Source organism: Lissotriton vulgaris, chromosome 4_1, assembly GCF_964263255.1.
Source record: "Lissotriton vulgaris chromosome 4_1, aLisVul1.2, whole genome shotgun sequence".
Lineage (NCBI taxonomy): Eukaryota > Metazoa > Chordata > Amphibia > Caudata > Salamandridae > Lissotriton > Lissotriton vulgaris.
In genome coordinates, this window is record NC_141691.1 from 1,249,110,367 (window position 1) to 1,249,133,971 (window position 23,605).

General features: G+C 45.4%; 1 protein-coding gene across 1 annotated transcript in view; it reads left to right on the forward strand.

Moving 5' to 3' along the window:
* RTTN (rotatin) overlaps positions 1 to 23,605 on the forward strand; it is a 1,129,552-nt gene that overhangs the window by 681,280 nt on the left and 424,667 nt on the right. The gene's annotated exons all lie outside the window — the stretch shown is intronic.

The window sequence follows — 23,605 nt, forward strand, 5'->3', positions numbered from 1 at the left end:
TCCTGGTCATTGACTTCCAAGCAGTGCACTCCCCATTACTGCCCAGCACACCCCCCTTGCAATTCTCACCAGACAACTCCCCTACAAGGCAGACCATCCCGCCTACATCAGCTCCTGCCACACTCGTGGCCTTGCCACCTGTCCAACCAGTCCTGGGAGCAGGGGCTCAGGGACCGGCCAGCACCACACCCCCACCAGTGGCACCCCAGCCCACTCAGCAGGCCGGAAGCAGCAGTGCCCGACGCCGTGCCACCACCACCACCACCACTGCTGCACCAGCACGGGAGGGCAGTGTGTTCCTGGGCCTGGAGGGACAGATGGTCAAAATCCAGCGCCAACAGGCCAGATCCACCATGGCCTGCCAACGCCAGCTCCTGCAGCACAACATGCAGATGGGGGAGTTGGTGAAGGGTTTCCAGGCTGTTGTGGACAGCAACAAGGAGGTGGCAGCAGGGTTAGGCAGGCTGACCACTGCCATCACCCACTCTTCTGCCAGGCAGGAGGAGCATGAGGTTGCGCGCAGGAGGGATGCCCGGGTGCTCAACCGGGCCATGGCCCGCCTTGCAGCGGCGACCGCACAGCTGTGCCATCGCAGCTCCAATCAGGAATCAGTGCTCAGTCAGCATACGGCTGAGCTGACTAGGGGGATGGCCAGGATCACCACGGCCATGGAGGCCATGTTAATATCAAACGCCGCCTCCAATCCTGCCCTGGACCTGGGTGATGCTGGAGACAGCAGCAGCCCGGCCAGCGCTGCATCAGAGCCACGGAGGAGCACCAGGCGATCCGCTGATGCTGCTGGGCATTCGGAGGGGGCCGAGGGACACCCCAGTGGGTCTGGCAAGCGGGCCAAAAAATAGCCTGGCAAGGGGGGATGAGCAAACCAGAACCCTGGACTTTATTTGAGTTTACATTCTCCATTTTTTGATGCACATCAGTGCTGTAACTGTGGTGCATCACTATTAAAAATATTTGTTTCCAAGCAACATTTAGCTGTCTTTGCATCTGTACTCTGTCAGAAATAGTTCTCAGTGATCTCCTCACGTCTGTATCTGCCATCACTTGGCGTACACACCCCAGCTGGCTGTGTCAGTGGCACAGCTTCGTCGTCATCATAGTCCTCGTAGTCAGACAACTCCACCTCAGTGCCCTTCTTGACCGCAAGGTTGTGTAACATTGCACATACAGCTATGATCTTGCAGCAGGTGATGGGGGTATACTGCCTGAAATGAAATGAAGGAAAATTTATATCGCGCAGACTAAGCCCCAAAGGGCATCAAGGCGCCTAGCTCAATATTGATAGATTATCTGTCCCAGGAGCTGATTACTGGTAGGCTTTCTTAAAATACCATGTTTTCAGGGCCTTTTTGAAGAGGGAAAGTGAAGATAGAGACTTAAGTTCCAGAGGGAGTGCATTCCAGAGACGGGGGGCGACTGTAGAAAAAGCTCTACCTCCCCATCTGGTCTTCTTGGTCCTAGGGATAGCCAGAAGATTTTGTTGCCGTGAGCGCAGACATCTGCTGGGGACATAGCTGGATAGAAGTGCACCCAGCCCAACTGATGTTTCAGTTTTAAGAGCGCTGTGTACCAGACAAATGATTTTGAAAGAAATACGATGCTCTATAGGAAGCCAGTGTAGATTCTTTCTGGCTAGTGTTGCCGAGGAGGATCGGGGAGTGTCCAGGACGAATCTTGCAGCCGCATTTTGAACAGTTTGCAGTCGTTGTATTAGTCCTTTGTTAATCCCTGCATACAGTGAGTTGCAGTAGTCCAATCTTGAACCAACAAGTGCAACCACTGTCTGTTTCCTAGCTTGCGGGGAGAGATAATGTACTATTCGACGGAGAATTTTAAGAATTCCCCAGCAAGTAGCCACTGTTCTATTAACCTGAAGGGTCATTGCCAGCGAGGTGTCGAACATAACCCCAAGGTTCCTAGCTGAATGGGAGGGGACCGGGCAGGTTCCCAAGGATTGCGGCCACCACTCACTTGACCACACATCCTGATCCTTTCCGAAGATCAGCACCTCAGTTTTATCGCCGTTCAGCTTCAAGGAGTTGACTATCATCCAGTCAGAGACTGTTTGCATGCAACTCCTGAAGCTGGAGGCGGAGGTACTGACCGGTTGGGCTAGTGACACCATAATCTGAGTGTCATCTGCGTATGACGTTACTTCCATTCCCTGAGCTTTAACCAATCTCGCAAGGGGGGCCACATAAATGTTAAATAGGGTCGGGCTTAAAGCCGACCCTTGTGGTACCCCGCAATGCAGAGATGTAGCAGGGGAGAGGTATTCTCCTAGTTTAATCCTCTGTTCTCTAAGGTCTAAAAAAGAGGACAGAAGGTCCAGGGCTGACCCCTCCACTCCCATCTCCCTCAGACGAGATGTTAAAATTGAGGGAGATAGGGTGTCAAATGCTGCGGTCAGGTCGAGTAAGACCAGCAGTGTTGTCTGACCCTGATCTACCTTCATTCTGATGTTATCAGTAACCATAGTAAGTGCAGATTCTGTACTATGGAGTTTCCTGAACCCATGCTGGGTATGATCTAAAAACCCAGAGGAGTCCAGGAACGCAGACAGATGCATATTCAGATGGAGCTCAAGCATTTTAGCGGGGGCAGGAAGTAAGGATATGGGCCTAAAGTTTTTCAGGATTGTGGGGTCAAGTGAAGGTTTTTTGAGTAATGGCCTAACAATGGCTTTCCACTGCCCACTGCCATCACCCACTCTTCTGCCAGGCAGGAGGAGCATGAGGTTGCGCGCAGGAGGGATGCCCGGGTGCTCAACCGGGCCATGGCCCGCCTTGCAGCGGCGACCGCACAGCTGTGCCATCGCAGCTCCAATCAGGAATCAGTGCTCAGTCAGCATACGGCTGAGCTGACTAGGGGGATGGCCAGGATCACCACGGCCATGGAGGCCATGTTAATATCAAACGCCGCCTCCAATCCTGCCCTGGACCTGGGTGATGCTGGAGACAGCAGCAGCCCGGCCAGCGCTGCATCAGAGCCACGGAGGAGCACCAGGCGATCCGCTGATGCTGCTGGGCATTCGGAGGGGGCCGAGGGACACCCCAGTGGGTCTGGCAAGCGGGCCAAAAAATAGCCTGGCAAGGGGGGATGAGCAAACCAGAACCCTGGACTTTATTTGAGTTTACATTCTCCATTTTTTGATGCACATCAGTGCTGTAACTGTGGTGCATCACTATTAAAAATATTTGTTTCCAAGCAACATTTAGCTGTCTTTGCATCTGTACTCTGTCAGAAATAGTTCTCAGTGATCTCCTCACGTCTGTATCTGCCATCACTTGGCGTACACACCCCAGCTGGCTGTGTCAGTGGCACAGCTTCGTCGTCATCATAGTCCTCGTAGTCAGACAACTCCACCTCAGTGCCCTTCTTGACCGCAAGGTTGTGTAACATTGCACATACAGCTATGATCTTGCAGCAGGTGATGGGGGTATACTGCCTTGCACCTCCACTCTTGTGCAGGCATCTGAATCTACTTTTCCAGATGCCAAAGGTCCGTTCAACAACATTCCTGGTGCGTATGTGGGCCCGGTTATACCTCCTTTGGCTGGGTGTGGAGGGGTTGAGGTAGGGGGTGAGTATGAATGAGCGGAGGGCATATGCACTGTCGCCTGGAAGAGAAAGGGGTCACATTAGACACATGCATACATGTATTACACCTACCTACTATGTGTTATGGGGGTCTGATGATGTGGCTCACCTAGGAGGTATCCTTCTCCAAATTCGCCAGCCATCAGCCGTGCATATATGCCTCTCTGTTGGAATATATAGGAGTCATGGGTACTTCCTGGAAATTTTGCTACCAGGTCTGTGATGGTGCACTTGGCATTGCAGATCACCTGCACGTTGATGGTGTGTGTAGATTTCCGATTGCGGTATATGTATTCGGTGTCCGCTGGTGGGCAAATCGGAATATGCGTGCCATCTATGCAACCGATGATTTGGGGAAATTGTGCCATCTGGTAGAAGTCAGCTTTGGTTTGTAGCAGTTCTGCGTGGGTTGCAGGGAATGAGATGTATTGGTCCATCCTGTCTATCATGGCGTCAAGGAATATGTGGAAGAACCTTGACAGGCTGCTCTGGCTCACCCCTCCTGCTGCTGCTACTCCACTTTGATAGCTGCCAGACGCTACCAGGTGTAGGCTGCATAGCACCTGGACGTGCGCAGGGATGGCGTGTGCCCTTGGGGTGTGGTGGTCCAAGTATGGCTTAAGGTCCCTGATGAGCTCAAGTATGGTGTCAAAGTCCAGCCTGTATCTCTGTAGGATCTCAGCCTCAGTGAGCATGAACAGGGTTATCCTCTGTCTGTAGACCTGTTCATTTCTTAGCCATTCCCTCTGTCCTTCCTGCTGTAGCCGTAGCCGCCTCGCAATGACATAGAAAGCTGCCATCCTGCAAGTTGCAATGCATTTTGGGACTGTTTATATGGGTTGGAGTTGGTTACCACCTGATTGCAATCCATGGTAAATACCGAGTGAATTCTACCGATTTTGAGCCGATTTCGGTGTTTCTGTGCCTCCCTACATCTCCCCAACTGTCGGAATCGGGGAATTTCCCGATCGGAGATTCATACGAATCGGCATGTTTTCCGATTCGGATCATGTCCGAATCGGTATTTTTTCCGATTCGGTAGTAGGACCGAATCGGTGATTTTCCGATTCGGTGTCACTAACGATTCGGTAGTAGGACCGAATCGGTGATTTTCCGATTCGGTGTCACTAACGATTCGGTAGTAGGACCGAATCAGTGATTTTCCGATTCGGTGTCACTAACGATTCGGTACATGGACCGATTCGGTCTTTGTAACCGATTCGGTGTTTATCCGATTCGTTACATATCCGATTTTCGGTATGTACGTATCGGATTCTTTCCCATTCGGTAGTCATTCCGAATCGGTTTTCTATCCGATTCGTTCTGTTTTTGGTTCCCTGCATCTCGATGGCTGTTTACCGATCGGTAAGGGCCAAAAATCGGTATTTTCGGCCGATACCGATCGGTAAAGCCCTACCTACATCGGGCCCTTAGTCTCCTTTTTGGAAGTCGAAAATCTCCAGCAGAACAAAGTTGCAGGATGTAGCCGACGAGGGCTTCATGAGGCAAGATACCTCTTATGCAAGGAGTCGCTGAATAGGATTTGCTGGTATGGAGAAGAATGCAGCCCGAAGTTAGGCTGGTAGTTAATGCATCTTGGTCGGATCAGCGAGCAGGTAGGTCCTGGTCTTCTCTAGGTTCTCAGAGCACTTTTTGTCACAAAAAAGTTTTAAGTTCCAAGGGTCCAGAACTGGAGGGGCACCACTTGGAGGGTCAGGATTCACTGAAACTGGTCCCAGGTGTGGGTTCAAGATGGTTGGAGCCTTTTCTGTCTCATAAGCTCTTATAAGGGTGCCAGCCAACTAGCCCTTGGATTCACTTTAGTATTCCTGGATTCAAACAGAAAAGCAGGTCTTAACCTCATCCGTGCGGTGCAGATTTACCGCCGGTGCTGGGCCCTAATGAAAACGGGCGTGGTCATGACGGAATGGTTCCGTCATGAGCACAGCTCGACCGATGCTCATGACGGAACCGTTCCGTCATGAGCATCGAACGGGCTAAGCAGCAGAGCAGTCCTCTGAGGGCCCATGGCAGGCTTCAGGCAGCAGGTCAGTCGTCTGAAAGAAGCAGGCAGTCCTCTGAAGGACACACCAGACAGCAAGGCAGTCCTCTTGAGAGTCTTCCGCAGGTCCAAAAGTGAACTGAAGAGCAGGCCTTAATGTTCTAATTGTATACCTGGTACCAGATTTGACATGGAAGAAACATCTGGAGGTTTCATCCCAGAGATGGTGTTGGAATTTCCCACTTCTGATGGATGCTTCTAACTGCAAATTCCTCACCTGTAGAACAATCCCCAGGCATCAGCGTGGATCTGGAAAATTTCAAAGTTGCAATGCCCCCTTTAGAGGGTGCTGGACTCAGTCAGTGATGACAGGTGACATACCCAAGTCCATAAAGCGCCTTCCCCAGTACATCAAAAGGAGTTTCCCACCATTTTTTCCAAGCCTTTGAGGTGAGAGAGAGTGAAAAATAGTGAGAGTTTGCAGTACCAGAATATATATATATATATATATATATATATATATATATATATATATATATACACACACGCACGCACGCACACACACACACAATATCACGCGATTCTGACCAAGTGACACAATGGCTATAGACATGGAAAAGAGACTACAAAATCATCTTAGACACAGAAACCAAAAAAATCTTCCATATTTCTTTAGTTGCTTAAATTTATAAAATACAGCATGAAACTCTGATATTCCATCATGGTATGCCAACATTATTACTGCATAGTGCACTAGGAAAACCACTAATGAAAACCTTGCAATAAAACATGTGTATAAATAAGGTACATATTAGCAATCTAAGAAATCTATCAAAATGGAATTCATACCGTATACTTAAAGAGAGCAACAAATTCTAAGAACCTGCCTAGTATTCATAGATTGGGATACATCTCTGATCTACAATTTATGCTCAGCAGGCACAAATGATAAACAAAATGATTGTGTCAGGGCAAATAGAGTAATTACGAGCCACGCCTCTAGGTCAAAAGTGCTGAGTGTATAATGTGCTTACGACTAAAGTGCTAGTGCTATATTAAAAAAAAAAAAATATATATATATATATATATATATATATATATTTGTGAAAACAAATTACGCTGCACTCCGGAATCTCAATTAGTTGTTTTATTTCATATACTGGCTCTGCATGTGAAATAAAACAACTAATTGAGATTCCTGAGTGCAGCGTAATTTGTTTTCAAAAAGATCAGCCTAGGCCATTGGTTCGACCCAACACGAGCACCCGCTGTTGAGCACGCCGATTTGGAACCACGTTATTTGACGTATATATATTGAAACTTACTTTAAAATTCTGAACTCGACAGACACAAATCTAAGATTTACATACAATATAAGTGAGGACAGTGCAATTTTCCTGGATACTGCTATCTACATACACAACAATAAAGTAGAGACCACACTATATAGGAAGGAAACATCAACGAATGCAACACTACATGCTGAAAGTTTCCACAAAGCCTCAGTGAAGGACAACATACCGTATGGAGAATTTTTAAGATTACGCCGCATCTGTTCCCAAGAAAAAGAATGGAAAACTAACAGTTGCGACATGGCAAAAAGATTAAAACAACGAGGATACAAACAAGGAGTCATCACGAAATGCTGGGCACGAGCAAATGAAAAGAAGAGAGGAGAAATCCTTCAAATAAAACCCAAAAAGAAGGATGAAATGCAGCCTGAAAAACAACAGGTGAGACTTATCATAGACTACTCAAGGGAATCCAAACAGATCATAAACATCTTAAGAAAGAATTGGAAAATCCTACATCTAGATGATACAGCTGGCAAAATAATGGGAAAACACCCTGAAGTAACATTCAGACGGGCAACTAGTCTGAGAGATAAGCTGGTACACAGCCACCATCAAGATCCGGACAAAAAGAAAAAAGGCATTCAGTGGTTGAAAAGCAAAGGCTTTGTAAAATGTCAACAGTGTAAAGTATGCCGGATTGCCATGAACAAAACAGAAGTAACCTTACCCAATAAAAAACCCTGGATAATCAAACAACTGATAAACTGCAAAACTGAATATGTGGTTTGCGCGATAGAATGTCCATGTGCTTTGAAATACATTGGCAGCACAAAGAAAGAATTGAAACTAAGAATCCTTGAACATGTAAGATCGACGGTAAACAAAGATAGAGGCAATGCCGTCGCGAAACATATGGAAGCTGCACATAATGGGGACTGGAAACTTCTAAAATTTTACGCTCTGGAAACAATTGTCCCTCATGAGAGGGGAGGGGACAGAGAGCGAATATTAAGATGCAGGGAGTCACGACAAATTTTGAATTTCAGAACTTTATATCCGGACGGTCTGAACCAGAGTGAAGAACTTTATGTACACTTGTAAAATTGTAAAATGTTAAACAAGAACAATACACCAAGCTGTGGAATAGTCATATAGGGAATGTGAAACACATACATAACAATTTTTTATCTTCTGTAATGTCATAAGAATAAAACACAAAAATGGGTCAAATATGAACACACAAGAACAAGGAAACACAAACACTAAGCCCTCACATAGAAATTAGCTTAAGGTTGCAGGGTGCTATTGCAAAGGTTAAATGAAATAGCCCACTTGAGGGCTTCAATCTGAATATCAATCACCAAGTAGAACCCGCCCACTAGAGGGCGACACCCCATTAATATAAATGATAACCCGCGTTCTATTGGAAATGATAAACCGTGCTCTATTAGAAATGTTGGCAATGAATGTAATTCCAATTGATGATACTGATATGACCATGGGTTGTAGTGATTGATAAGGGGGAAAAAGTTTATAACCTTATGGCGCCAAAAATGACATCGAAATATTGTGGGCATGATATACACATGAGGTTTTGACATTGATCATGTGTGAAAGAACAATTGTGTGCTCGTAAATAGAATTCTGTGTACAACAGATCGAACAAACTACAAGACCCATAATGCCTAGCAAATATGACAGGAAGTTACAATTAAGTCACGTGGTTTTGGTAACCACTCCTTAAAGGAAGTTTGTGGGCAATGTAAATATCTACCGTGAGCAAGCCGTCTGTGGGCGGCGAAACGCGTTGGTATTTGTTATGCTGAGAACTATGGATAAATAAATAAATTAAAAAGAAGAGATCCTACGAGTGCGTTTTCATTCCTGAAGAGGAGGTGTGGACGATATATATATATATATATATAGAGCCTGTGTGCTCGAAACGCGTCTTCTTTGTGCCCAATAAAGAATACCTGTTAACCTACCCGGCTGGTGCGGCTTGTGATTCCTTCACGTTGTTGTGCAGGAGGTTTGAGCGAATATATATATATATATATATATATATATTCACTGAAAAAAACATAGGTTTCACACCAGTTATATTTAACTGGTCATTTTACTCATACAAAACCTTTGAAATTCCCCCGTTATAGTTAGTTCAGCTAACTATAACTCGCACACCCGCACTGAACTGTTGATGACGTCCCATATTACATCACTCATGACATGTATATCTAAAGGTCGATGGAAGAATAAATGTGTAAGTGTCTAAATGGATGCCATTTTTGTAAAATTGATTGTATAACTGACTGATTAATTCTATCTTCGTGAATACATGGGTTAGTGAGTAATGTTTAAATATGTAAATATCTGTATCAGTCTCACACATTTTTTGAATAAGTAGCTGCATGGGTTGGTGAGTAGCTACATGAGTGTCTATATAGGTTATTAGTTGGTTTTTTGAGTATCAGTATGAGTGTCTGAGTGTTTATATGGTTTGGTGGGGGATATTACTTAGCACATAGATGCATTAATGAGTGACTCACTGTTTATATGTGTTTTGAAGACAGCATGTGTGCAGGACTGTATGGTGGATGAGTGTGTGTATGGGTGTGTTAGTGAGTGAATGACTGTCTCAATACTGTCTTGATGACTAAGTACATATGTGTTAAACTACTGTATGTGAGTATTGGTGTATATAAGTGAGTATATTTGAGAGTTAGAGATTTGAAGAGTTCCTGTGTAACTAAGTATGTGTTTCTATAAGTGATCGTTTAGGAGAGTCTGTATGTGTATGTTTGTGTGTATAGCTGTATATGGAAGTAAATGGATGTTTGATAGTATATTTGCATGTGTGAGTATGTGTGTAAGTAACTCTATGGTTGAGTATCGGTGTGTAACAGGATGTATAGGTGTATGAGTACATATGATGATTGAGTACATGTATGAGTGACTATATAGAACTGTTGGTGAATGAGTGGATGTGGAAGTAGATGTTGGAATAGGTTGTTGTAACTGGTATTGGTATCTCCATGTTTTTGAACATTTTTGTTTCTATTTTTGAATGTGTGTATCAAAGGTTATATTAGAGTGAGAGGAGGTCTGCCACTCTTTCACAAGGATGATGTCATCAGTGATGTCATTTGAGATGTCATCAGTGATGTCATGAGTGATGTCACTGGCCATGTCATGAGTGATGTAATATGTGACGTCATCAACAGTGCATTGCGGGCGCGCGAGTTATAGTTAGCTGAACTAACTATAACGAGGGAATTTCAAAGGTTTTGTATGAGTAAAATGACCAGCTAACTATAACTGGTGTGAAACCTATGTTTTTTTCAGTGAATTTGCAAGGTTTTTTTAATGCTAATTCCTAACTATAACGTGGCTGAAACCTATGGTTTTTTCAGTGAATTTCAAAGGTTTTTTAAATGGTAATTCCTAACTATAACGTGGCTGAAACCTATGGTTTTTTCAGTGAATTTCAATGGTTTTGTAAATGATAATTTTTAAATGTATGGTTATATTTTTTATACTGATTTACTACAATATTTTAAATTATTTATTTTTAGATATTTTATTTTTTAAATTAAATTACATATTTTTATTATAAATTGAAAAAAAATGTTTTTACATCTCTCTGCAACGCAGCCCCCTGGCGCGTTTGCAGAGGGGGAACTAATTTCCCTTGCATACTGGGGATCCCTGGGGGCCAACTAGCCCACCTGGAACCTCCAGTATGCACCAGGGGGCTGCATTGCAGAGAGGTGTAATGAGGCCACACCCTTTTTTACACCTCTCTGCAACGCAGTTCCCGGGCGCATTTGCAGAGGGGGAACTAATTCCCCTTGCATACTAGGGGTCCCTGGGGGCCAACTAGCCCACCTGAAACCTTCAGTTTGCGCCAGGGGGCTGCATTGCAGAGAGGTGTAATGAGGCTACGCCCCTTTTTACACCTCTCTGCAACGCAGCCCCCTGGCGTGTTTGCAGAGGAGGAACTAATTCCCCTTGCATACTGGGAGTCCCTGGGGCCAACTAACCCACCTGGAACCTCCAGTATGCGCCAGGGGGCTGCATTGCAGAGAGGTGTAATGAGGCCACACCCTTTTTTACACCTCACTGCAACGCAGCCCCCGGGCGCGTTTGCAGAAGGGGGAATTAATTCCCCTTGCATACTGGGGGTCCCTGGGGGCCTACTAGCCCACCTGGAACCTGCAGTATGCGCCAGGGGGCTGGATTGCAGAGAGGTGTAATGAGGCTATGCCCCTTTTTACACTTCTCTGCAACGCAGCCCCCTGGCACGTTTGCAGAGGGGGAACTAATTCCCCTTGCATACTGGGGGTCTCTGGGGGCCAAATAGCCCACCAGGAGCCTCCAGTATGCGCCAGGGGGCTGCGTTGCTTTGCCCCGGGGGCGGTGGTCCCTGGGGCAGTGTGGGGGGGTTCGCCCCCCCCCCACTTCTTTATGACTATGCCCCGCGATTTGGTCCCCCCAGTGGTAATTTGAAAAAAAAAGACCAGGTTTAAAAAAAAAAAAGAATTGGGCCTTGGGGGTCCTTGTGGGACCCCTTAAGCAGGCCTAGGGGGTCAGGGTGCTTCTACCCTGCCCCTTTTTTGAGTTCTACACGTTTGTTTTTCTGATTTCTTGTGCCTCGGTCTACCGAGCACAAGATGGCTACCAACACTTCCTGGTTTGGAATGTTGACAGCCAATAAGCATGCAGCTTTCTCAGGAAGGTATCGAGGCACAAGATGGCTGCCAACAATTTCTGTTTTGGAGTGTTGACAGACACAGGCAGCCAATCAGCATGCAGCTCGTGCACGGGAAGGTACGCGTACCGTACGCGTACCGTACCGTGCGCGCTTATAGATATATATATTTTTTTCCTTTCGATTTTCTCAGGAACTACTGGAGGGATTTACACCATTTAAGCAAAAGTGTGACCTGCGAACCAGACTCTACCATTTTGCCAAATTTCTTGTAATTCGGTTCAGCCGTTCGGTCTGTAACCGTGTCTAATCGTCCTATGGAAAATAACATGGGGAAAACACGTTTTGGGACCCCCTTTTTTCTCAGCCCCCACTTGACGAATCCCCCCAAAACTTTCAGGGAAGGAGCGGAGCGGTCCATCTTCTTTGAGAAATTCGCGAAGATTTATCAACCGGCGCCAAAGTTATTCCCAATAGAATGTTGCGGATTTCCTATGGAAACTACTCCTAACTATATATACCTAGTGGCGACCGCCAGTAATATATATATATATATATATGTTCCCAAAACGCGTTGAGTGGGCTGTGAATAAACACCAGTTGTGTGAACCGAGCTGTTGGCCTGGACATCGTTCTTTATTCAATGGGTGAACGAATGTGTTGGAATACTTGGGAGTGGCGATCCCGTCCTGGCCCTCCGCTGCAAGTGGCCATCGACGCTTCATCGCCGACCTTTTCGTTGGATAGATATATATACCAATGTCCTTCCCCAAAGAAAAGGCGGAGACCAGCACGGGAAAGGAAGCCTTTATTTAACAACTCCACCAGGGCGAATGCATTTCGGCGTCTGTGGCCTTCGTCATCGCCGTGGAGTAATATTGGGCCAGGAAGCAGTCCACACTAAAAATGTCTTGCCCCTCGGAGAGTGGTAGCGGCTGATCCTCCCCCAGGTTGGGCTCCGCCTCGTGTAGTTAGTACAGTGGGTACTCTAACTACGGGACCCAGAATGCAGCAGTCCGGTTCCGAGTCCCAAGGCGGTGATGGTCAAAGGAAAATTGCGATGTTCAGCACGGTGTGCAGTGCAGGTCCCGTGTGCCCTCTATTAGTTGCCTGTCAAAGCCTCCTTCCATTCCCACCGCATAAACCACATTGCCAGGTGTCATGTTCACGGGGATCTGCGGCAAAGCTGCTAACCCAACGCAAGGCATAATATCCTCGTATATATATATATTGATATATATATATATATATATATATATATATATATATATATATATATATATATATAAAAATGAAAGTCGAAGCCTTGTGCTGTAGAAAGGAAGACAGCGGACCCAAGTCTTTAAGGTGCAATTATTTATTTGTGCAAGTACCCCGCACCTCAGCCATGACGCGTTTCGGGCCCCCTTGGCCCTTGATCACATGACACGCTATGGAGTGATTCTCAACAATTTAAAGTGACAGTGCACGTTGCTGTGTAAATCCTCATCATAGACCTAAACGAAATACAAATTTAGCAGCTCGTCTATTATACAAAAAAAACACAATGAATACTGTTTTAGAATCACCAACCTGTTTACAAATGATAAATAAAAATCATTAGTAAAACCAGAAAGATAAAAGGTCATCACAATTGCCGCTAAAATAGCAATTAAAAACCATTTTGACATTATATCATGTAAACATTACATGCTTGTTGGGATTGTGTCTGGAAATAATTGTAAAATACAATTACTGACAAATGTAATATATTACGCATCTCTCAGTAGTCATTCCAAACATCGACACTGCTATGTACTTCTGCTGATTTATTACGTCAGATGATAGTTCACAATTTATGATAAACAAAGTTTATCAGTAGCAAAGTGCAAAATTGTGCAAAAACTAGTGCAATAAACCTGTGCAAACCAAGATTTGCAAAATACGCAATTTACTATCTAAAACCAATAAATAATAAATGCATATTTTAAGAAAATTTGTGTTAAAAAGAATTGATTATGATTTTAAAATCAATTTTAGTCTTAAAATTAAAAAAAAAACAGATCATTTATTTCAGATATATTATTCCCATATAGACACCAAATAGATAACTCGCTATCAATTAAAAGACAGATCAAAAACAAATAGGTGAATATGCTAACTGATTATAAGCACATATAGAAATCCTCCCCTGCATTTTAACCATTGGGATGTTTACTATCCAGGTTAAGAATGTAGTGGGTTTCTAATTTGCGGAGGATTCCCTCTCTGTCGCCACCTCTTCTCAGGGGCATGACTGCATCTATTACATAAAATTGTAACAATCTCCGATCTCTTTTGTGACAGTCATTAAAATGTCTCGCAACAGGATAAGCCTCATCACAGTTAGTGATGGCCCTCATGTGCTGCAACACCCTCTTGTGTACTGGAAGTTTAGTCGGAATTTGTTTCTCAAAAAAGGGAGAGGTATAAGATCTTTTATTGACCCCATGCTTGCAGGCTTTGCAGGTCATGCATTTAAAAAAACCTGTCCGGGAGCTGAGCCAATCGGTCTTGGCCAAGACCTCTGGGCTACTGCTCACCAGGCTGTTTAGCATTGATCCTGCCTTTCTATATGTGATGGTGGGGGAATTCAAAGACCCCATCTTTAGGATTGGGTCATTCTAGATAAGTGCCCAATGTTTACACATGATTTTCCTGATCGCCTGGTGTTGTTTGTTGTAGGTTATTATTAACCGGATGGGATTAGGTTCAGTCACTGGGTGGTCTATTTGCTTCATGGCTTTTGTAATCAGTGCTACATCTCTGGGTAAGGCCTCTGTGCGCTTAATGGCTGATGTAATTATTTTATCCGTATAGCCTCTTGCTAGGAAGCGCATGCGGCAGGCTGCTTGAGCTTCCACTACATCTTGTTGTCTGCTGCAAATGCGTTTGATGCGTAGCATCTACCCATAGGGGATGCTATGAATCAAGTGGCGAGGATGGTGGCTAGTCGCATGCAGCAGTGTATTGCCTGCTGTGGCCTTACGGTGCAGTTTAGTTTGGATTGCCTGTTTGTCAATAAAAACTTCAACATCCAGAAAGTTCACTGTGGATTAACTTACATTGGAGGTGAATTTTAGGTTTAGGGAATTATTATTCAGATCATCAATATATACATTCGCTAACCTCTCATCCCCTCTCCAAATCAAAAACAGGTTGTCAGTGTACCTATATATACATACAACATTATTGTGCATAATTTCAGCAAACTGGACTCCGAGAACCTGCTTCTCCCACAGCCCCATATGCAGGCACGGATAGCTGGGGGAGAAGGAGGAACCCATCGCCACCCCTCTAGTCTGCTGAAAGCACATCTGCTGAAACATAAAAAAGTTATTGTATAGGCACATTTAAATCATGTTCACAAGCATATTGTTATGCGAATGACAGTGCAGTGGCCTCTTGTCCAAGAAATGTTTCACAGCTTTAAGGCCATCAACATGATTGATGCTGGTGTAGAGAGAGGTCACGTCTAACGTGATAAGTAAGTAATCCCCCTGCCATGTAATGTCTTTTAACTTCCTAAGAAAATCTCCTTTGTCCTGTATAAAGGTGGGTAAACTAGTCATGTGCTCCTGTAGAAAAAAAGTCTATATATTTGGAAGTGTTTTCAAGGAGGCTCCTACAGGTGGAAATAATGGGCCTGCCCGGTGGATTGGAAGGATGTTTATGAATTTTGGGTATAAAGTAAATGCAGGGTATCACCAGGTGATCATTTTTCAAAAATGTAAACTCATCAGAGCTTAACAAACCCAAACCTTTCCAGGCCACCAGTTTTATATAAAATCTGTTACAAAATGCCTTTACTGTTGCCACATCCATCCTTTTATAACAATCTTTGTCATTTAGATGGCGCCATGCCTCTTCCATATATTTCTCCCTCGGCCATATGATAACGTTCCCACCTTTATCTGCCTGGCGAATAATCACAGATTTGTTTGCTTATAATTTTTTAATCAAATCATGGTATTGTTTTTTTTTTTTTTTTATTTTTTGAAAACCTTTATTGTCAAAAAGGGCAAAACAAATACGGGCCTACAACCTTCCGGCCGGCCTCGCAAACATTCAATGCAAAGGTGCAATTAGACGGATCCCAGCAATGTCACAGTACAAGGTAGCAAACAGTTCAAGTTACACTGTACCCAATGGGACTGCCGGGAAACAGGAGACATGAAGGTTTATTTTAAAAGTTTTTTATATAAAGAATAGTACCTAAGTAGGATCAGGGACCAGATGACCATCAAGAAGCAGGAGCGGGCAACACCGTCAGCAGTAAGTAAGCAAGCAATAACGTAGGCAATATAGCTGCACGAAGCAATCCAAAAGGACAAGCAACCAGTAAACATTTCACGTGCCGATTGTCACCCCCCCCCCTCCACCTCACCACCCCACCGATCCAAAGAAAAAGAAAAGTAAAAGCAAGAACATAGGAGAAGAAGAAAAATAAGGCCCATAGAACCAAAGACCAACAAAAGCCCCCCCCCCCCATCCCCCCACCCAACACGCATGCAGAGGCTACGGCCTACCCCCCCCCCCCCTTGCAGTCTGTCTGTCGCCCACAAAAGAGTACCCGAAATACAGCTAGAAAGAAAGGAGGAAAAGAAAAAGAGAATCACGAAAGAACTGAGAGGAGGGCCAGTTCTAAATGCTCCCGGTCAGCTCAGCCACCCATACATCCCCGCCCCAACTATCACCAGCAGAGCAGCTAATAGCAAATACAAGTACAGATGGGGAAAGTCAACTCTCAATGTGCGTCAGGTTCATACTGTCCATATACGTAGCAGTCCCAACCCAATCCCCGCCAGTCAAGAAATCAGTACCACAGAGAAAACCGCCTAACCCTGGCCCGATCTCGGATGCCCCCCTGAACACACCCCTCGAGGAGAGCCAACCCCCTCTGAAACAAAGAGACAAGATGGACGCCCAAAGGGAGGGGGAGACTCGTAGAAACCAAATGGACGTTGCCAAATACCCAAAAGTTCGTTGTCCTCAGCAAAAGGAGCCTCCGAAGTGTTCTGGTAGTACAAGCTCCACAGAGGAATAAACGGAGGCCATAGTGAAAGAGCTTTCAAGGGGGCCAGAAGTCGCGTAGCCGGCCGACCTGCCGATGACAATGGTAGCAGATACAAAGAGGCAGCCTCCGGGGGGGGAAACAAAGTATCACTGGCAGAGCTGGTGAACGGCCGTCTACAGGCGTCAATCCAGTCAGCCTCGATCTCACCGCCGCTGGAAGTACTTGGAAACACAGTAGCACACTCAGGCACCAACAAGGGAGTGTGCAATCGTTGCTGGGAACAGTTCCTCCGCTCCCGCCCCAAATCGAAAGCAATATCGTCGAGCTTCTCGCCCAGCCTGCGGGAGCCATGACGCAGCGTCGATCGCAGATTACAAAGGGCAGCCATGATATCACCACAGGACAATGCAGGCTGCGGTCCCCCTGTATCAAGATCACAAGAGGGTGCATTCAATTCGGTCCCCAGCCCGGATATGGTGCCGCAGTCCCAGGGCGAGGGTGGGCGATCTTCCCCACACCGCGATCCAGCGGGTATGTCCATTATGCCGATGATCCGATGGTAAAAGCAGGGGCGGGTGCGGCACAAATAAGCAACCGCCCAGCCTCTATTGCTGCCAGCTGCAGTCAGCGTCGTCAGCAAGGAGCCGCCATCGGCCCAGACTGATAGTCAGGGCGAGTGGGCAATCCGCCGATTCCAGGCAAGCCCCGCAATGGGGTCTAAACAGCACTCGCCCTGCTCCGGACAAAGGAACTGTTCGTGCAGTACGATCTCCCCTCCAAGCGCGAGGTAGTCTCAGTACGCGGCAATACACGGCAACCAGTTCACCACAATCCGTGTCCCATAGAGAAGGCAACACTCCCCAGGCTCCAGGTGTCATGCAGGCAGGTCGGCCGTCGCCGCTCCAGTGAGGTCTGGCAGCGAGCGGCGGTTCACACCGGGGTCCAAGGCATCGGGACGGTTACCAAGTTATCTCCGAGCTCCGGACGAGCAGAGATTCCGGAGGAACATGAGCGAAGTCAGCACAAATTCCCGGTCTAACAGCCGACAAAATAGAGCAGGATTTCAGGCAGGATAGTAATGCGGGGCTCAAGGGCTGGCGGAGCCGGGAGCCTACACGTCCGCTCCGGTCGCCATCTTGGCTACTCCCCGAAATCATGGTATTGTTGATCATGTTTAGAATATTTGGATTTGCTCCGTGCCATCTTATGCTGCAACTTTTTGATGTCTGTAGTTACTAAATCATGGTAGTAGTCTATGTTGTCCTTGACCATTATCGGACAAAAAGTAGATTTTGCTTTTAAATCCGTAAGACCGGCCCCCATTGTTGCCTGGTTCATTTCGCTTGCTGATAATTGAGTACTTTCACTTTGTAAACCAACTAAATCCAATTTTAGACTCATATCACCTGCTGTTAGAACACCAGGGCTATCCACTGCAGCCGCAGTCCCACCTGTTGTTCTCTCCTTTGTCGGTTTTGAGGCAAAGAACTTCTTGAGTTTCATCTTTCGTATATACTGAAACACATCAACCCTCGTTTGAGCATACCGAAAATTACTGGCAGGGCTATATGATAGTCCCAGAGACAGGATTTGCGTCTCTGCTGTGCTGAGCTCAATTTCAGACAAGTTCACTACAGAATTCGCATTAGTTGCTGCCATTATTGTGGTGTTTGCTTGCGTTTCCAATAATTGTTGGTTTTCTTGTTTCTTCCCCGCACACTTGAGTTTCCTCCGTTGGTGACTCTTGTAATTTTGGAATTGTCGGGTTTTGATACCTGGGCCTTAGTGTATCGAGACGGTCCCGCCTCATACAGTCTAACTCCTGGGCCTGGGTATATCGGCGAAACCCCAGCTCACCACTGGGACCTGCTTGCTCACTATCAGATCCACTTTCTGCCACCGAGCTGTAGTCAGAGAGCGATGTTGTCGATTCAGCCCTGCTGGTTAAATTTCCTTGTTGCTGTGGGGGAGCAGACACTAACGTAGGCTTTCCAATGTTCTTTTTCACAACCTGGAAGCGTTTAGCGAAGGTAAACACCTGTCCCCTCTCATAATCCTGTTTGTCTCTTGGAAACTTAACTGCTTTTCTTTTGCGTATAGCCTCCTCCTCTTTACAAATCCGCGCCAGCATATCGTCTCTCATTTTAGTGTTTTAATATACATATATATATGTAGGGCTCGAGGTCGGGGTACCACGCGGGTAGATGGCGTCCCCCCACTTATTTTACCGGGGGGACACCGTCCCCCCTGCCAAACAGCCTCGCTGGGACGAGGAGCTCGGCACCTTTCGTAACGTCACTTCCTGTTGTGACGTCACTTCCGGTGACAACGTCCCCCCCACTTCTTTTTTTAGGACTTATATTTATATATTATGGATTCTTGTTAACCTTCCCTATGATTCCTCCATCAAAACGAGGAGGTGGGTTGCTGAGGAACCTGCAGGTAGTGTATCCACCAGAAAAACTGTTACCGCAGGTAAGTATCTTTTTCTTCTGATGAATACTTCTACCTGCAGTTTCCCCACCCGTGGAATGAATTTCACAACAATACCCTGTCTAGGAGGACGGTTCAATGTTATCTACAGCAATATATGACTCTCCGGTAGCAAGTCACCAGTGTCACTATAGGCTTTAAAACAGTATACTGTCAACAGCTGTCCAATTAATAAATAACAAACTGAAAGAGACAATTAGTTATGGAATCCTCACTTTAGAATTGCCCCAGGCGCCAGACACGACCTGGAGAATTTTTTCCTAAGCAGTACCCCTGCTTGTCGAAAGGTGGCGTCTCTCTACTCCGCGTTTGTCTCAGACGTTGTGGTCGCCGGAATGACGTTGCGGTATTGTAATGACCAGATTCTCAGACCAGATAGAACCAGCTCACTGAGCAACACCAACCTGGCCAAAACGTAACCACCTCCCTCCTCAGGACCATCTATCCGGGCACCTGGGTACCTACCTGAGGATGGGGAACTCGCAATATACAAGCTCATATCATCAGAAACACCACTAAATCTATAGGGATACTAAGAATACTCACTGATTACTAAGGACATCCATGCCCTACACCACACTCATACCTCATAGTCTCGCGACCACATGGGTCCAGACTAATCTACCCTGGGGCAGGTCTGATTATATACCCTTACGCACTGATCTCCCTCAGTGCTCACTCGACACGCAATCCGGCGCGCCTACACACATGGGCCTGCAGTCCCAGTGCGCTCATTTATACCCGGTCTGCAATCCGGCAGACCTACACACCCCTCTATCTTAGGTGCTCTCACTTACACACGGCCCGCAATCTGGCAGACCTCCACACTGACCACAATCAGTGCTCTCACTATTTCATACAAACACAAGCCACAATCCTGTGGGTATACACACTGACCACAATCAGTGCTCTCACTATTTCATACAAACACAAGCCACAATCCTGTGGGTATACACACTGACCACAATCAGTGCTCTCACTAACGCCACTTACCAATGACGACCACTTTCCTATGAATACCTTCAGCTCTCTGTCTCTCTATGTTGGGAAGTCTCTCTCTCTCTATTCACTAAGGGCTTGCTACTACAATATTAGGAGTTAGAACAGCTTTCCAAATTATAATATGTACCTTCTGCTCCTGGCATCAAATGTTCCCTACCTCCCTTACTCAGTCCCTCCTTACCTGATCGGGATTCGCATCCGTTCATGCAAACAATGTCTGACTAGAAGCAGATTACCCTGATTGAACAAGAATACAAGGCACATGTCGGTTCACTAAGAACAGGGCTCTCTGTTTATTTTAACAATGATAAAATGCACATACAAGGTTATCAGTGGGGTCTCTTGACTAACAGGAACTTTAACACACCGCTGAAAGAAAAGGATTAGACATACAATAGCCTAAGGAATAAGGACAAGATTAAGGTATAATTATAAAGGAAGGATATCACCTTGGGAGTGTGAAGTCTTGCTCTAGCTGTCATCTGGGCTCCTCTCTCGTCTGTATCTTGGCTCATCTCAGACTCTCTCTCTCCTGCACTCTTGGATACACATCTGCGCTGATCACTTTGCACTGGATTTCTCTCTCCCACGGACTCTCTCCACATTCCAACTTCAATCTAATGGTTCCTGCCGCTCTGGTAACTGTTCATTCCACTAGCTTGTTCACTCTGTTTCAATGTTTCTGTGCCAATGTCAAATTAACTCCAGCTGCTCCCACAGGTTAATCCACGATATAACTTCAGTCTCTTCTAAAAGGCATTACTTCAGACTCCAGCTATTCACAACTCCTCCTGATAAGTAACTGCTTCTGACTGCTTCCTTCAGTTCCAGCTCACTGACTGTCTGTTTGTCTTCTCTCTGTTCCAAGCATTTTCTGTCTCTTCTCCTCTTGTAATTCCACTCCTCCAACTCTACCAACACTCTCTGCTCCTCCAATTCAACTAATTGCAACTTCAGCTCAGCTCTCTCTAGCTCGAACTCTCTCTCTGCAACTCCAACAACTCTCTCTTCTACCACTCCAGCTCAACTAACTGACTCCGCCTCTGCACTTCACTGATATAGAATGCTGTTTCCTCATGGAAAGTTCCAGCCAGCAGCTTCCTCCCACCAATCCCATGCACCAGGCTCCTTGCGCTAGACGCTCCCACAGTGACCAGCTGCTTGTTTCGTCTAGAGACCTGAGCCCAGAGACACTTCCTGATTAGATTCAGCCCTGGCCGGTTCTCTCCGGTTCGCTTAGGGCGAACAACAGCTCAAAACCAAAATATTACCTTTTCCCTTGAAGCCTCTCAGCTCCATCAACATGGAGTCCCTCTAGTTCTGGGCCTATACGCCTGAGAAGGATGAAATAACCCTTAGCTCTGTCAGAGTACCTACATAAACCATACCAATGTGTAATATAAAGTCAGGACCACAGGATCCAACCTCTGCTATAAGCAATAATGACAGGCCAAAGCCAATAGGCAATAGATGGCCTCTTCTATGTCTGAAAGAAAGGGCCTAAAAGGGCCAACACAAGCCAGGAACACACATCCTAGATGTGAGCAAGATTAAAGTCTATATCACTGCCCACTAGGGCCAAAAAGCCTGTCTAGACAGGTATCTACTTAGACGCCGCCCTTGCGCGCTGACATCAGTTCTTTATTTTTTGCCACCAGCCAGCACAGATCCAGAGAGAGCAGTACCTCGAGTCACTTTTTGACTCTGTTTTTACAACTTTTGTCGACATCTTTTTTGAGTCGTTCGTCTCCTGGTGCACGGAGGGATGTCACGTCGGACCGGCTTCAATGCTTGTGAGTCCTGTCACAAATTGATGTCAGTCACAGACCTGCATCTCTGTGTGCCTTTGGTCCTTGGAGCGCGACCACGACACAAAGTCGCGCTCCAACTACTTGTAGATAAACAAATGAGGGACCCTGAGAAAACTAAACCTAGGGGAACATCCAACCAGAGGGAAAAAACAGACTAAAGAACATCAAGAGATGTCCCTAATGATAAACGAGAAAAAGGGCAGTAGCTCCATCATATTGAGAATTCACCCACAGATCAGCTCAAATGCTTTTTATTTATTCATCATCATTAAATATTTTATCATTTTCTATAAAAAAGGAGTCCGAAAGAAAAGTAGAAAAATGCATCCATGTCGGTACAAAAACTATCACATATTCATATATACTGTACACAAATATTCATAAAACACAAATACAGCCCACAATTAACAATGTACAAAATTGAAGGTACACACTATATGTCCAGCAACCAAGAGAAAAATACAGCAAACACATACGATGAATATAAATCTCATAAAAGTATTAAAAAAATGAGAAACATCAGACATTACAAAAAACAAAATCTACAGTTCACAAAATACCATACAAAATACACACAAGGAAAAGCGCTGACGCGCGTTTCGGAAAGTACCAGAAATGATTACAAAAATTCCTTCGTCAGGGCGCACATTTCATGCTTTAATTAGTATTCGTGACCCGGAAGTGGTCATCAATATATAGAAGCGTAATACAGTGTGAACAGCAGGGCTGAGGAGCGTGTCTGTGGGAGAAAAATACATAGGGTGTAAAAAGTTAAAAACAGGACCAATCAGGGTCAAACATTGAGCAAGACATTCCCTAGGTACACAGAATAATGATAAAGAAGCTAAAAAAAAATAGGAAAAAACAAGGGTAAAGAAAGGAGATAAAGTGGATAAAATACACCTGACAATCCAACCATGGCTAAAACCTTATATCCCAACCAACAGTGTGCAATCAGAATAGCATGTCCACCACCAATATCGTAGTACACACACCTTGACAATCTTAAATCACACGCTTTACTCTGAACCTGGAGTCCGGTCTGTACTCCAGAAAAAATGAGATTCTGATATGAAAATAGGCAATAGGGGAATGTTATGAAAAATAATCAGCACAAGAAACTGCGAGGGACCAGCCAGGGGACATGAAACATGCCTGAATAGTGAACGGACTAGCCCAAATAGCAGCGTTAATGCAAAAAAGGGAGGGAATCTAAAGCAGAAAGGCATATACCAAGACAACCAACACTTTTACGAAAAAGGCAGAAATAAGGAGGGCAGCGCTAAATGTGCTATCTGGGGACTAGAAAGGTAAAGAAGGAAGAAAAAATATAGGAAGAAAAAAAAATCAATTACTCACAGAAAGCTATGCTAAAGATCCAATAGCAGATACAGGTGAAGTGTACTCCTGAAGGCAAAGGAGGGTAAAATCACGCCGCAGGGAAAGAGTAAATCTTGCCACATAAATGATGGCCAGCCACAAGAAGACAGAATTTAGGAGGCTACAAATATTTAAACAAAACAGATGCAAAAAATGAGAAGGGAGTTCTCATGCGGGTATCTAAATATGTCTAAAACCCAGAGTGGAGAAGAATACCACAGGACGCTTACCTGAGTTTTAAAAAGGAAGAGTACACAGGAA